We start from the raw sequence: 11,247 nt of genomic DNA on the forward strand, positions 1-11,247 counted from the left end.
TTTTTGGCGATCGCCCCCGAGATAGCTGATACACTCGATCCTACCCTAGCACGTGTACGATCAACGTTGTCGCCGTGAAAAAGAAGCTGAGGTTAAGGAACGATTTTCGAGCCGTTCATCTCGATCCGCAAACCGTGACGATCTTTAAGAGGTTTTGATTTAACGCTTCTTTCATACAGACGATCAGCTTTGAGCGTGATTTCTGCCAGCAATTTCCCATTCCCATTAGTCGATGTCGTGTCCGCATCTTTCGTTCAAATAATTTCGCGACCAGTTAACGCGATCTTTTAAACGAAATAAAGATAAGACGATTTAAAGATCGAGTGGTCAAGAATAACTACCGTGGGTTAAAGGCACTGTGTTTAGCAGCCGTGTCGCTATTAACGCATTAAATATTGCGCTCCACAGTAGGCTGAAGCGATATCGAGAGTGTTCTGGATGAAAGAGTTCGGTTGATCGTTGTTACAAATGTTCATGGATACAGGGAATGTTACAGAGGCAAATTAGAGCCGCTTTTGCAACGTCTTTCGTTTGAAACTAGCTTTAAATGTCGGATTAATAGGAACGGTCTCCTGTTTATTATCAGTGATTGTAATTTAGTATCCACTAGCGGAAGACACGACTGGAGCACGCTCCAAGAGAACTGTTAATTGCTGGTCAAAAGTAGGAAATGGAATCGTGTCTGGACGATTCCACGGGTCATTAAGTGCGATGTGTGTCGTATAGATATTCAACATCCTTCCCGTGAACCTTGTACGTCTTCAGCTTCCACAAATTAGTTTCGCAAGTAGCTACATGTTTTACTTTTCAGGGAAGGTACGACGGATGATGTCTTCTGTTAAGTAATTCGATAAGGATAATACGTATTGAAAATGCTTAGAAGCTGTTGAAATAGAGACCGACGCACTAATAACTAAGCAAGGAAAGTATCACAGAGTATAAAAAAGACGCTTTGGTCGTTCGTGATAGCAAATAAATCACTTTCCCTTTATTTTTAAGAAATATTTAGAATTTAATATTAAATAAACTGATTTAATGTGAATTCGACATAAAGATTTTTTCTTATCTGTAACTAATCTTAATGAGTGCAAGAATATTTTTTGTGGCATTATGATTGTATATACTTTGTTCAGGTAGCAAGAAATTGTTCAGTAAAAAGAAAGTAATGATGAAAGAGCCAGAGTTTCTTCGCGCGGTTCGCGGCAGTCTTTAATCGAACTCGTTCCAATCTCACAGTTTCATGGATGAGCTTGAGCTTAGTATTTTCCACGGGTACGATAAAAAGCAACTGTATTTGAGAAATTTATCGCACGTGCTCACGGTGGGTAGTCGAGGTGAGAAAAGAGGTATCGTAGAGAGCTACGAAGAAAAAAGACGGAACAAGTAGTTTGAAGCACGTAGCGTGACCCAAACCCGTGACAAATTCATCGTGTCACGCTGTCTCACGTGTTCCGGGGACTGTGGACCACCGACGGGACGATAGAACGCAACGCAATCGTGACTCTCGTCGTTGATATAATTTTGAAGTAGAAGAACCGTGGCCATTAACGAGTCATTAATGGCTCTGATCATGCGTGACTCCCTCCAGAGGTTTAAAGGGACCTTTTGAAGAACATGAACCATGTAGATCATTGTTCTAAATGATACCTCACAATTAACCTTTTTCGATTAATTTTTATTTACTCCTTTTGCAATTCTCCAATTATCTCTTCAACTTCCAAATATTTCGATACTTCCAGTTAACGAGAATTAACTGACGCGAATACATTGTTATGATATGAGAAGCCTAATTCACACGTTTCTATTTTTATATAAGAATAAATGATATTTCTTGCGATTGCTAGAAAGTTACTCAGATATCACGTATACAACGCAAGCTCGTATGTGTCAAAGAGCACTAAGAGGTAACCTATTGAGATTTCTTCTAACATAGATCCTAACATGCGATATTATTCTTTACGACTTCAAATTTGTTCTTCGTTCACTTAAGTTTCTTTAAACGTCGCGAATTCCCTCATTCATCTTCCTCGTTAATCATGCAACATCCCTGAATGGTCGTCAGGACCGTTGCACGCGCAACCAGACCATCATACCAGTTTTATCTGGCTTCGATATCATCGGTCGCGTCACCCATCGATCAGTCAATCTCTCATCGGATCTGTGAGTCCCATAAATGGTAGTCCCGGACGTTTGTCGTTGACCCGCTTCCAAATTCCAGATTCGTCTTGGGACTCTCTGTTAGACGATTCTGGAACAGGCACCTGTGGTGTCGATGTCGCTGTTCCAGCAGCAGCTGGCCAATGAATTTAAGCGAACTGAAACGATTCGTGGTGAAGCAAATACCGATGGGGTTGAGACAGGGGCATACAGGATCGATACATCATGGGGACACAGCGGGGGTCATTAGATAGCATCTTAGTTAGCATCCTCGAATAGACGCGTACGTAGCTCACTCAAACGAACCAGCCCCGTCATTATATCCATATCTGCTTATCTGTAGCGGCCTAATATTCACGAAGCTTTACCCGAGCTTTTGAAACTACATAGGAATTATCGGCTTCTCGTTTAAAGATCGTTTTGTTCCTGTATTCGCGCTGTAATGGGGTTAACGAGAAGCTTACGCCTGTTTACGAGGGAACGTGTTACGGGATGATCGTGATCGCCACTAAATTCTGACGTGCGAGGACAGTTTGGATGATGGGATAAAAGGAAAGCGTTTCGTTAAAGGGTGAAGGTAAAAAGATATTCTGGTATCTGGGAGAATATCAGGAATGAATTTGATGAAACGATTAGATGGAAATATGAGCAGGGTTCTTTTATTAGCTGCTATTCCTGCATGGGTTATTATGAACAAAATTTTATGACAATATATTTATGTACATGAGTATCTTGCTGGTTGGCTTCTTATATCTTCTTAATTTCAACATCTTCGGGAATGGTACATAGATTAAGTATCAGTTATTTTGTACAAGATGCCAGAACATCGCGAATGTAACTAACGTCTTACATATTTTCTACTTTCATGAAGACCGCTCTCCTTATCTTATTTCCTGCAATTGCCACTATTTATGTCCAACACATTTATAAAATCTTGGGAATTAATCGCGAAGAAAATACGCAAATCTAAAAAGACGGAAACTGACTAGGCGCATCCGTTGAGCCACCCATTTTAAACTCTCTACAAGGAGAACTGTGTGGGTACTTTATGTTCCCTGAAATGTCCCGCCATTGTCTTCGAACCCGGTTATTAAGGTTTGTTTACATAGTTAGGCAGTAAATCCCATAAAAACTACCTAACTAAAAGTTTTCTCTGACTATCTTCCGATCAGCTTCTTCAATTTTAATTAGAAATTTGAAAAATTCATAAGACACCTTATACAGATACAATACGTGATGAGTACGTGATTCTACAATTCTCCTACTTAAATAAACTCTTACGATTCTACATGATATTTAGCATCATACATTTGATCTTCGGTGTCTTTTTAACACTGATTCATTTTAATTAAAATGTACCGATCTTTACACAGATCCGACTGTGTAAACGCAGCCTTAAGAATCCACGTTCACCGTCAAGGTTGTTGACGTACGCTTTATCTCATTGTGACGTCTCGTGGCACATATTACAAGACTTACGAAACGCTTCCGCGCGTTCGACAAGTTTGCTAATGTTGCTCCCATTTTTCTTCGTTTTAGCAACGATACGATGTGATACGATTCTTTCCTTCGAACGATCGATTTCTTACCAAAGAACCGATATATTCTTGATCAATGTTTCACAAGACAAGGATTCACAACGGGCGCAGGGAATCGTACGGTTGAATCAATTTCGTCATCGGGCCAAGTCCAGCGTCTGCTGACTGGAAAAGTTGCAACAACCGTCGGAGCATTCCGCGTCCCAGACAATTACGGGCACCGATCGGCTCGGTTACGCCTACGATCGTTCTGGTTACAAAATCATCGGTCAGCGAGATTAACAAAGGGTTCGGAAACTGTTTTATCTGTTCTCGATCTGAAGGCAATAAAAGCCCATCGGGGGCCCCTGAGAGATAGCGCAGAAAATCTTTGCGATACCCTTTCTTACATCTGTAAGTCGTCGTGTTGCTCGATATAAAACGATCGTCGATCGAAAATTAACGGAACGATCCGGCACGGCCACGCTCTCGATCCGGTAATCGGCTCGTTACGTAAAAATACTTTCCTTTCTCTTCTTTTTCTTCTCCTTCTTCTTCTCCATCTTCTTCTTTTTCTTCTTCTTCTTCTCCTTCTTCCTCTTCTTCTTCTTCTTCGAAGCGGTGCCTCGAAAACGGTATCGTTGTATATAAATTACGGATATCTTCACGTAACTATAATACTCATAATTGCCGGATCATAATAAGCATGTAAGTTATAGGTACAAATCATTATTACCTGGTTATTAAGAATCGTATGGCTTTCTATATAGTAATGAACTCTTGTTATGCTTATTGTACAGATATCGTCGCGGTTTTCACTTCCTAATTAGTTTAATGTCTGTGTGAGATAAGCGGGCATGAATAAACGCGTTAGATTTTCGCAATAAACTTTATTGACAACAGATATATCATTATTATATGTTAAAGTAGACTTTTTTCGAAGAATTTTATGAACATTCTAAAATCTATTCTTTAAATGCGTTTCTTAACGCGCACTTATCGCTAGTACAAATAATGACATTGTCAATCATAGGAAAGTCGTAAGTACAGCTTAAATTATTACCTTCTCTTTATGCTGACTGTTTCAAGGATATTCACTATTCCATCAACCAATCTTTCCAACAACTCGCTGTTGCTTTAAAAATTATATACGTTTACATCGATCGAACCTTGTCTTGCCCCGAACCATAATACTATGAGCCTAAAACTATATAGTGCTACATAGTTAAAATACTACCTATCACCTCCAAATAATTTCGAAGATAAAATCAAGCACCAAGTTGGCTTAATTTCCCATTTCAAATAGAGAAGCTTTTATATTTTTCACATTTTTCGTTATATTCGAACAAGACAAATTTAGGTGTCCCGTTTTCAGCAAGCCTGTACATTCCACTAGACGCGTACCAATAACTAGAGGTAAAGGAAGAAGCCATCAAGCTGCGACTCGCGGTTCACGGAATCGAAGCTGTCGGACGATCGCGTCGATTCGCGACGATAACGCCAGGCGTTTGAAGAGCTGAGCGAAAACGTATCCGGACGCGCTCGTTCCCAACACGGTGGCAAGAACCCACATCACCGGCTCATTTATTCAGCCGGTCGACGTGGAAGTCGCCTACCAACGTGGCCCCGTTCCACCCTCTTGTTCGGTCGTCTCCGCCTCGAAAACCCTTTACGTCGAGAGCAGACTCAGGACAGCGAGACGTGGCTCATTACGCGGTACGGTCCTCTTTTATTGTTCATTACGGTAATGAGCGGCCCTGCCTGTTGCATTTCGGATTAGTCGGCGATCAATTAGTAGTCGGCCACGACAAGGAGGAGTAGGTAACCCGAAACTGGAAAATAAATAAAAGCCAGAAGGGTGAGAGGGGGATATCTTACGAGAGGAGAGAAACATCGGTGGACTGAAGTTAGGAACCTTGGGTATATAATCGGCACCGAATTCGAGAGAATGCGAGACACGTGTATTAATTTCACGGGACGGCTCGTAAAACTCGTGCCTTTACGATTCTAGCGCAGATACCGGCGTACGTTGGCTCTCGGCTGAACGTCGGCCAGTCAGACAGGTAGGTACAGGTTGGTACAGGCAAAGGTGTATCCGATATGCTGCCCCGAACGTTTATTTAAAACACCTTTTCCAGCGGGGCTCCGTGAGTAATATTACTACGTAGATACTTTCGAAGATCTTCGTTCAACTGCATTTTTTCTTTTTTTTTTTTTCGTCTTTCTTTTAGTTCCCGGGTTCTTTTTCTTTTGGTTTTTCGGCGAGGTTTGTAAGAGGCGGAGAAAATGTAATGAGCGAAGGCGTGTAATTCGCCATGTACGGGTTGTTCACATTTTTCGTACGATTCTTTCGAACAAATTTGTGTATTTGTATAAAAGCGATGTAATGGGAGATAAGTAACTTCAAAAAAATTCTTTTTGAATCTAGAAATAGAATTTTCTTGTATTAGTCAGACATCCATCGCGTAGTTTTAAAAATTACTTAATTTGTACTTGGTGAATGGACCTCATTATTCTTTTTACACGGTGTTCCACCTAACTTCCTTACTTTCAATCACAGGGTAAGACGTCAGAGGAAGAGATAAATACGATAAGCAAACAAATTTTCCCAAGCTCGTACTTTTCAACATTTCATTGTCATCGTTATTTCCTTAAATAAGGTTACTTGCTGTGACCATCGCGAAATAGATAAGTCTAAGATAATTCCAACGATCTATGATATCATATTCTTCACACATCTGCAAAATTCGGATATGTATAGGTATAAAACTACATCCCAAAACCGAGAAGTTCATTCAGGAAAAATTTTTTTAAAGCAATTGCAAACTACTCGATATACATAGAAACAATTACATAGAAATAGTCTTAGACTGTTGCTCGACTCGATTAAACTTGAAGCAATCTATTGTTCGACAAAAAACCAGATCCTTTTTTCGTTCTCTTCACTTCTTCCTTCAACATTCAGCGGAAATTACGATTTTGTCTGTTCGATTTTGAAAACAGTTATAATTCTCCGAGTACGTTCTTGCCGCATTGTTTTACGTCCGTTCCGATCGTTCCTCCGTATCGACGTGCCTGCAGCGTCCGTCAAAATGGCTTCAGCCTCGTGAGAACTTGATCGAAATCCGGGCCGTTTCTTCCTGCTGGCTAATCCGCGAATGACGAGGACGACGCGTTGTCGCGCCGCACAAGTGATCTCGCTGTTTTATCACGAAACTCTCGACCGTCCGCTGGGAGAATTCTTTTTCATGGCGCGTTTCGCGCGCCTTCTTTACGGCGCCAATTACTCGGTCGTCGATGGAACGGTTGCGGAGTATTGACGAGTTGGTTCCCGTTATTTCGAGGGGCAATCTTCCAGTACAGGCTGTCGATTTGCCCTCGAAATCGAATCGAAAGCCGCCTCGACTTCCCGTGCTCGTTCGTCTGTTATGTCAATAACAGTAACCACGAATGGAACCGGCGAAAGGGTCTACCCTGTATAAACGATCAACAGCTTGCTTTATTTCGCGGTTAAATCGCCATTTCTTTTTATTTTATCTCTTGTTGGAATTTATCTGCTGGTTTTGTTTTTTGGGTAATTAAATAAGGAATGTGGACGTTGATGAGAGCCGAAAACGATCAGTGGAACTCGTACTGGTTTGACTAATAGCAATTATTATTTGCATAAAGTACATATTAGGCTCGTGTAATTAAAATTGAAGAAAATTCGGTATAGTACATATGTTATTGAACTAGTAACTATTTTTATAAGTTAATTCTCGTACTGTAAATTTTGAAGCATTCATTCACACAGGGTTCTTATGTTAATTTTTGTAGTAAGTTCTAGTCTTTATCTTGTTTAGTATAGATATATATCTATTACATTATTCTCTTAATAAATATTTCTTCATAAACCGTGGGATTGTGCATAAAGTTGCGAAAAAAGTTATTTTAACGAATCGAATTTAGATGTCAAGTCATGATCATTGATATTACTTCATTTATAAGATTGTAGCATTCAGAGATCCGTCGAATAGTGCATCCTTCTTTGTTTGTATTTGTATATTAAAAACAATTACTGCAAATATAATATTCATAACGTGAAATACCGGTTATGTAAATTTGTATTTCTTACTCATTTGCTGATGAGCCCTATAAAAGCCTCCTAGTCAATATAAAATAGGGAATCCATCGTCAAGGAGTTTTACCCGACGGTCGGTTAACACATATTTTAAAACTTTCTTTTACAACAAATATCCCATGGTCTCACTCCCAAGGGTTTATAAATATGGAAACAAAATCTTTACGTCTGAACGCGCTTTGGTTCCCCCATGCTAGCGCCATTCGATGCATTCCCATTACCATTCCGTACGATTAACGCGTTTCCTATCCTCTGTAGCATTCCCGAGAGGTTCGATCGTCGGTTAATCGGATGCAGAGCGTAATGAAGAGAAACTCGAAGATCAATCTTGGCGTTCACCGTTGAAACCCGTTTTATCCCCTCCAACCGGCCATTGTCTAATTTATTCGAATGATCGTGTAAAGACTATCTCGTATAAGGTGCACCTGTAAACGCGAAACACCGACCGCAGGGAGGGTCCAACTCAAGGAACACAGGTACCACAAAGCGTCCTACTAATAACGCCGCGATCGGACTCGTAAAAGCTGCCGAACGAAAACCGGGTCCAACCGATTCGAGGCCTCGAGATACTCCTTTTTCTCTTTCTCCGACGTCTTTTTCTTTTCCTCCTGACTCGACCTACGCCGACCTCCTCGACGTTTCATCCTCTTGGACCCACGCTTCGAGAGTGATCTTTCGATCGCCGGCTCCAATAAATGCAATTAATGATCTGTCACGTTTGATCCTGGCCCACCGATCGTTTCAGGGTCCTGTTTCAGCGATGCCAAGGTTGCATAGAGATTCCGATATACCGTGGGCTGACGGTTTTATGAGATCGGGAACGATGAATTTTGTTTGAGAACAAGCTCGAACAAGATTTTTAAAGCAATGCGGAGTTTGGAGCAAGAGGAAGAAGGACAGAACTCAGTGTGGTCTTTTTGCACCACAAAGAGATTCTCCAGGTCGTGTTTCGCGATTCGTCATCGCGATGCTTCGTGGATCCTCCGGATCCTCGATATCGGTTCGATCTAATCGACGCCTCATTAAGGATCTACTAACGTCCCTGGTTAACGTACAGTGTTGGGAGCAGTGGTTCTCAGTTTGACCCTTTTGTCGTTATAGGATAAGGAAATATAGAAGATATGTATTTTTGATAATGTATAGTAGTGTTTCTGCGCATTATCGGTGACAAACGAAAGATACAACTATCGTCAGTTAAGGAAATAGATATATTCTTCCATACAGAGTACTCCAGTTAGATTTTTAAAGAAGATTAGAGACGTAGTAATTGATGTGTTCTTAAAAGAAATGTTTTAGTGCTGATAAAATATATAATATCCAATTTTTTACATACAAATGTCCTTAATATATAGTAACGAGTATATGAGTAACTTTCAACTATTATTGTTGAATCCTAGGTGATCACAAGCGCTTGGATTAAACTTAACTTACTTCGTTTTGGATTTATATTTCAATATTATTTGTATTCTATATCATATTCAATTGTCACATGAAATGCAGAATACAGATTAAAATAAGGTGCTCTAAAATTGAACAACTTAATCAGAACTCTTGTAGATTACCATCTATCTACAAAACCGATCATTCAGAAAGAATTTATCAAGATTCTTAACCTGCCTACGACACGTAACATTAAAAGCAATAAGCCTGATTTTACAAAACATATAGTTTGCCTTTTCTCACACAATTCACGCTATTTTGTTCCCCTCGATCGTACCTCGAGCATCGATATTTCAGTTCAGTTTACTCTCGATCGACTGACGATCGTCGTCACGCGTAAATCCGGGAAGACAATCGGCACTTTTGGCGCACGTAATCGTGCGACAGAGGTTCAACGTCTCCTCGTAATTACCACGAAGTCGGCTAAAGATAGACGACATGTAGCTGTCGAGCGAGAACTACGGAACGAACGGTCACGTAGCAACTGAAGAAGGTGGGAATCGAAGACGATTGCGAGAGGTCCGATCAAGGGGGTAGAAGGAAGAAAAAATTCGCAGGCAAAGAAAAGCAGAAATCACAAAGTGAAAAAAGTTGGTCTCGAAATAGACGAGACGAGTCGATCGAAACGGTCAATGGGTAATTACGAGTCCATGAGTGACTTGTTCTCTTGATTCCCTCTTTGTTGCATTCACCTTTGCGGCCGTTTCTTGTTTCCCTCGTTGCAGCCAATAACCATGCCATCCATCCTGATGAATTCCGGCCAGCAGATGCGAAATCTGCACGCTCACAGGACAATACTCCGCATTATTTTTCCTCTCGACTCTTCGGGATCGTTCGCTCTGCTTTATTTGCTTGTCTGGGTGTAAATTGCGATTTTTGACAACGATATTTAAAGTTTTGTATAGGTACTTACTACAAATTTGACAAGATGATGTATTAGACAAGTAGTTTTAATATGCCGAGAAAGTCCAACGACATTTACACGATAACACCGCCCACCTGTATCAGAGTTAAAGTTTCAGAAGGTGAACAAATCGAACTATGAAACGTGTTTATCGTTCTTGTCTTTCTTACTTATTGTATATCTGTCGTTAATAGACTATCGCCTTTTTAAGTATTTGTACAACGTCTGACAATAGAAGATTTGTCATAGTACAGGCAAACCTGTAAACATTTTTAAGAAATTTTTAAATCTGAAAATTCTGAAATCTTACATTTTTGTATTATTGGAACAAGAAAGAGGACTTGTATATTGTTGGTAGAAATGTGTGTGTATAAATTGTGATATACTGAAAGCTCTAATAATGGTGACCTAAGCAGGGACATTATTTAAATGCTCAAAATTGATTTTATGCTGTGCATGAAATTTGTTAGACGTATACATATATTTATGTATATATACGTATATATATACGATGCATATATATATGCAAATCTGTAAGAATTATCAAGTATTTGAAGTTCTCAACTGTCGCCTATCAAATATATATATACATACACACACACAAACGTACACACATATATGCGATCCAACAACAATTTCTAATATTTCTCCTACATACGAATACGGCCCGCTTAAAACCTGTAAAAACGACTCTTAAGCAAATCAGCGACCACTTGGCTCTAAGCTATCTTAGTCACAGCCATGTTATAACATGTTGCAAAACGTCCTGTTGCAAAATCAGATAAAACTGACTCAGCGAGCCTGGCGCTCGTCAAAATGCAATATTTTCATATTAAACGATAGCACCTGAGCGTCTGCCATGAAACAGCCGAGCTCAGTCCTCGTTTCAGTTTCCCATATCCCATCGTCTAGTTTTCCCCTTTTTTCTCTTCTTTTCTCGTGCCGCCACGACAGCCAATAATCGTAACATCTCTGTGAGGAATTTCAGAGATCCGTGTGACTAGCCTCGTCTCTAATGAGAAAGCTGTCCACTAGCCGCTTCCACGCCAGCTCGAAAGCCGGCCACCTTTCCTCGTCCTTCCGACGAGTGTGAACGCTCGGCCACCTAC

Source organism: Bombus pascuorum, chromosome 12 (assembly GCF_905332965.1).
Source record: "Bombus pascuorum chromosome 12, iyBomPasc1.1, whole genome shotgun sequence".
NCBI lineage: Eukaryota > Metazoa > Arthropoda > Insecta > Hymenoptera > Apidae > Bombus > Bombus pascuorum.